Source organism: Manis pentadactyla, chromosome 1, assembly GCF_030020395.1.
Source record: "Manis pentadactyla isolate mManPen7 chromosome 1, mManPen7.hap1, whole genome shotgun sequence".
Classification (NCBI taxonomy): Eukaryota; Metazoa; Chordata; class Mammalia; order Pholidota; family Manidae; genus Manis; species Manis pentadactyla.
The window spans coordinates 124,233,622-124,239,621 of record NC_080019.1 but is presented as its reverse complement, the minus strand read 5'-3'; the positions used below and the strand labels follow the sequence as shown (position 1 = coordinate 124,239,621).

At 44.1% G+C, this 6,000-nt stretch overlaps 1 long non-coding RNA gene across 1 annotated transcript in view; it reads right to left on the bottom strand.

Annotated features, from left to right (window-relative positions):
* Nucleotides 1-743: 743 nt before the first annotated feature.
* The window catches only part of LOC118907085 (uncharacterized), a 66,739-nt gene continuing 61,482 nt past the window's right edge, over nucleotides 744-6,000 (bottom strand). The window contains exon 3 of the long non-coding RNA XR_005022697.2: nucleotides 744-1,438. This is a non-coding gene — a long non-coding RNA (uncharacterized LOC118907085). The remainder of the gene's footprint in view (nucleotides 1,439-6,000) is intronic.

Here is a 6,000-nt window from a genome sequence, read left to right as displayed (position 1 = left end):
TTAGGTGAAGCAGCTTTCTTTGGCTGAGGACAATTCTTCTGGAGGGTCCCACCTGTGAGCCATCAACAGCCAGCACTCCTGGCAGCTGGAATAATGGGGGCCTCAGTCCTGCAGCAGGAATCTGGGTGGTATACCATGCATCCACCATGGCAGTTACCAAGGAAAACTCAAAAGCATTAAAAACACGAAAATGCAAATCAAAACAACAAAGATATATCGCTGTATTCCTTTTATATTAGCAAAATATAGAAAGAAGCGTCAGGCCAAGTATTGGTAGGCATGTGGGACATGACAACTCTTACATATTGCCAGAGAGGAGACGGACATATGAAAAATGTATCAGTGAATATACTGTGGAGTACTGTTGTTACTAGTCAACTTCAGTGTAGCATACTAACATTCCTCTACTCGGTATACATCCCAGGAAATCTCTACACAGCTCTGTAAGGAGATAGGTATGCAAATGTTTCTGTATGCTTATTTGTGGTGGGAGTTGGGACTACTTGAGTTTCTATCACTGAGAAGGAGAAATAAAATACAGTGAATGCACACCAGGGAGTACTATGCAGCAGGATTGAAGCAAATGATCAGATACACACATAGCAAAACACATGGATCTTAAGAACAGTGAAAAGAACAGGGGAAAAATACTGTGACTGTAAGAAACATAATGAGATAGAATATTTACAGATACTACTTATATGAAAACATGAAACAAAACGGTAAACACCACACACATAAAAATCACTGTGGGTGGGAGAGGAAAATGGAACTGCAGGGTGGGGAATAAGAGGAATAAGGAAGTAGGTAAATCCAAGAGAGGGGTCTCACAGAGACCAATGCTGCTAATATCCTTGAGCTGAGGAGTCACACCAACCCAGTTCCCTACATGTGACTTCCACACCAACAGCCAGCTCTTTCTCTAAAATCTTTCTTTAAAGTGCACAGGCTGAGTCACTGGAAAATCACAGGGCCCTACTACTCCCTGCTCTTACCTGCGAATGAAATGACATGTAGCTCTGATCTTCAGTGAGATGAAAGGTTGGCACGTGGATAAAGGTTCATGCCTCCCCCAGGCAGAACGACTGGGCTCATAGGATGCTGTTTCATTTTCTATCCCATGAACTTTCCCACCTCTGATTCCAGTCAAAGTCATCACCTTAACTGCAATGCAGTGTGTATAACCACCAATGCCCCCCTTTGATCAGGACTGGTATGAAAGATAAAGGAAACACAGCCGACGTGGAGCTGTATCTTAGATCTTGCCCACCTGAGAGAGGCCCCAGACAGTGTGATGACATCCGTCCCAAGGGGAAATGGGCTTGCTTTGGCCCACTGCTCCAGCAGGCCCTCTCTGTTAATGGGGGATGTGTAAGGTGTGAGCTCCTCCGGGGAAATCTGCCCTGCATGACCGTCAGTCCCAGAAAGACTGGAAAACCTGAGGGAACAGAAGAACAGTGAGGCTTATCAGTTGGTCTTGGGTCCCATTCCCAGCAGTGTCTGTTACAAACCTTGACTGCTATCCCTGAAGTCCCTAACTCTACCCCACAAGCAATTGAGAATGTAGGTCGGGTTACCCGTCCAAAGTGAAGCACAGAGCGATTATGCTCCAGGGATACAGAGGACATCTGAGCTGGGAAGACTGAGAAGCCCTGCACTCAGGCTCCTGAGGTGGAACCAGAATGTGAAGGTGGCCAAAATTACTGCTCTGGACCTCCTGGCCCTGACTAGTAAAATCTACATAGGGAATGAAAAGTATTATTAGATTTTAGTTTTTAAAGAAGTAAAAAATTAGCTGAATCCAATGATCCAGGTAAAATCTATTGGCATAAAAAAGACAAGATGTTAGAAACTAGAAGCAATATAGAAACATGCAAAATGAAAATTGAGTCACCTTCTCCCATTCCCACTATCCACAGTGAATAATTACTATCCCAAAATAAATAATAATGATTAAGTTTCTTATAATTCCATCCATAAAAATTATGCATATATACTTAGATATTTTTTCTAAGGTACACAGAAGTGATCATACCTTATGTGGGTGTGGGTATTCTCTAATTTGCTCTTTATTTTAAACAATGTTATCTTTCACATATATACATACAAAGCACTTTATTCTTTATAACAGCTAAATAATTTTTTCTGTGTAATAGTGTATCTATCTTTATTCTTTTTTTATTAAAGTATCACTGATACACAATCTTATGTTGGTTTCAAATACACAACAAAGTGGTTCAACAGTTACCCATATTATCAAATCCTTACCCCCTCCAGTGAAGTCACTGCCAATCAATGTAGTAAGATGTTACAGAGTTATTAACTGTATTCTCCATGTTGTACTGCCATCCCCATGACCAACTTGTACTGTGATTGTGAATTATTTGCCCCTTAATCCCCTTCCCCCTTCCCCTCCTTCTCCCCAACCCTTCCCCCTTGGTTACCAAGTGCCTTGGTAACCACTAGTCCCTTCTCGGTGTCTATGAGTCTACTGCTATTTTATTCCTTCTGTTTTTATAACAGCTAAATAATATTTCACTAAATGGACTTGTACTCAGTCCAGAAGGATTGTGAACACCAGCTCATCCTCTTGCCCTCTGGTTTCCTCCCAAGGGTCAGAGTTGGCCAGGAGCTGAGATTCAGGTGCTGAGTGAGACAGAGAAGTCTCCGCATACCCAAGTAGTGTTCTCTTTGGTAAAGTTGGTGTGAAACTGTCACAGGTGACAATGTTTGTTAGTTACCCTTTGTGGAGAAAATATCCACAAGTCAATGGCCAATTTGCCACACATGTTGATGGCTGAACATTTTAGACAAACTTCAGTGTTTTCAAATAATGAAATTTCATATTTGGAAAGACCTGAAGGTCATTTGGCTTAACCTCCTTGAACCCACTGTAAGAATACCTTCTAAAAGCTTCTGTATTATCATTTATTTACTATTATCATATCATACCATGGAATAGCTTTTACTAACAGAAAATTCTTCCTACTTTCCCAAACCAGGTCTCATGTAATGTACCTGCATTGGTCCTAGTGCTGCCCTTTGAAATATCCTTGAACAAGTGTGTTCCTCTTCCTACAACTGCCCTCCAGAAGTTTTAGGACAATACACATATGCCACTGAAACTACCCACCATTCACTGAACAAATATTCCTCCAGAGACTATGATATATATACCAAACACGGTATTAGGCACACTAACCTTCATGAGGGCAGAGGGTTTAGTCTGTATTATTATATGCTCTCTTCACTGCAACTAAAAGGGCCTTGCATACAATAGACATTTAGTAAAGTCTGCTGAATGGCTGAATACAGAGATGAATAATACAGTCTTTGTCCTCAAGGGTCTCCTAGTCTAGTGGAAGGGGGAAGTGGAACGGTAGGCAGTTGTCATCTAGGGGCAGGAGAGCCACAGAAGAGGGGACCCTAGCCCAGCGTTCTTTGCTGTGCCTCTCTCAGCCTCTGCAGCATTGGTCACATCATGATGTCATGATCTGCCTGAGTGTCTGTCTTCCCCACTGGACTGCCAGCTCTTTGCGGACATAGACTGTGTCTCACTTAACTTCATATCCCCAATGCTTAGCACAGGAGCTGGCATAAAGAGGTATTTCATACTTGTTAAATGAAGTGACTGATTGATGAATGGCTAGATGAGTTAATATATTAATATTCCCAGAGAAAAAGCTGAAGTCCCAGGAAGGACATGGAGGAAGGGCATTCTAACAGGCAGAGAGACAACATGGGCAGAAACCCAGGGGCGTGAGAGCACAGCAGGTAGGGAACACAGTGTCCAGGCAGTGGGAGGGAGAGAGAGGTGGGCAGGGCCAGGTCAGGAAGGACCTCCTTTGGCCCTGCTAAAGAATTTAGATTTTATCTTGAGGGCATGAGGGAGCCACTGAAAGAATTCTAAAACTCCGCAAGGATCACGTTTGCCATTTAGAAGATTGCTCTTATAGCAGGATAGAGAACAGATTGGAGGAATAAGAATGCTGTAAGCGATCAGTTAGGAGGTTGTTTGGAACACACTTGGAAAGCAAACAGAGAGAAGAATAGACATAGAAGACATTCAAGAGCAGCTGCCAGAACTCAGTGACCAGATGGCTGCACTGATTCTCAGGCTTCAGACTCAGGTGACTGGGTGGTGGAGACACCATCATCCAAGGGAGAGACAGGTTAAGGAGCAGGCCTGGGGATGAGACTGTGACTCCATCTGGGGCACAGCGATTTGAGGAGGCTGTGGGGCATCAGGGCCGACCCACGAGGAGGATGGACACGTGGGTCAGGAACTCAGGAAAGGGAAATGACTGTGATGCGCACCCAGGAGCCTCCCGGGGGACACAGGCAGAGAGCAGAACTGTGGGACTGTGTGAATCACCCAAGGTCAGGGTGTGGGGTGGGAAGAGGAAAGGGCCGTCTGAGAGTTCCAATAATCTTTTGTGAAGATTCACAAAACATTTTAAAGAATTCTCTGGGTGCCTCAGAATTATTACCAATTAAAAGAAACCTCCTGTCCCAAAGCAAATATAGCAATTCATGGGAAAAACAATTAGAGAAAAACAGCAGCACTGAGAAAGGAGCATGATTTCCAGGGGTCCTTCTGCAGGCAGCGACCAAGGAACATGGAGGGGGCTTCACGAGAGAGAAGAGGAAGGCATCCAGAGGGGCCTTCTCGAGCTGCGCAGTTTGCTTATCTGAGACCCAGCCGAGGGCATGACCTGCACCCCAACCCCACCCCGAGGCGTCCCAGGGGTGTCCGAGGCATCCTTTCCTCTCTGGGTGCTTCAGTCTCTGCACCCTGAAGGTCCCATTAAATCTTTGCAAGTTATAAGCATCTGAGGCCCCCAATGGCCTGGTCAAGCCAAATTTTTGTTTACAGCTGTCTTCTGGCTGTGAGGAATAAAAATCAATTTTTTAAAATCTGAATTATTCAGATGCTGTGCCCTAGAGGTGAGTCATAATCTGAGGCGTGCCTCATTAGGAGAACAGTGACTGAGGATTTGTGTGAGCATGGCTTAGCCCACAATTTCCCATACAACCAGTCAAAGGGCTGAACAATGATAAAATAGCACAATTGTCCTTGTACAGCGTCCTGAGCAGAGCCTGGAGGAGCTGGGCCACTCCTGCCAGAAGTCTAGACTGTCATAATATGGAGAGAAGCCACTTGCCCTCACGAAGAAGCAGGGTGTCCCCTTGGTTCTCTAGATGCTGGCATCTTCAAGAATTCCTGGGTTCTTTGCACAAGGAAAGAAAGGTTAACCTGAGGAGGGGGGTTATTACAAGTACAGCTGAACCTTGAATGGCACACAGGGGTTAGGGCCACTAACCACCCCCAACCCCTGTGGTCAAAAATCTGTGTATGACTTTTAATTCTCCCAGGACCTTATTACTAATAGCCTACTGTTGACCAGAAGCCTTACTGATAGCAGTCAATTAACACATACTTCGTATATTATTATATACTGTATTCTTACAATAAAGTAAGCTAGAGAAAAGAAAATGTTTTTTCAAATTGTCCCAAATCTCCAAAAATTTTTCCAGTATCTTTACTGAAAAATAAAACCATGTATAAGTGGACTTGCACAGCTCAAACCCACGTTGTTCAACTGTACTGCCTTTTAGATGAAAATTTAACAGGTTTCCTGAAAAAAGTGACAATAGTCTTATATCCCTGGCCTGAAATCACCCCACCATGTAGGCACTTAAACCTGTTGCTGGGGCTGGTCAGGACATATGCATCAAGACCATGAGTCAATGGCTGGACTGGCATAGAGGGGGGATGAAGTTGGATGGTTTGGTGAAACCTCATGTCATGCATGGAGAAAGCACCAAAAGTCACGCTAGAGAGGGGATGGCAGTGTGGCTTAGTGCATGTTCCCAGGACTCAAAAGGATGAAGTCTTGAGTTTTGAGTTCCTGGTTCCAGCACTCTGTGGCCTTGAAGGAGACAATTCTCTCTCTCAGCCTCAGTGTCTGTAACACTAAAATGCTGATAATAATTCCC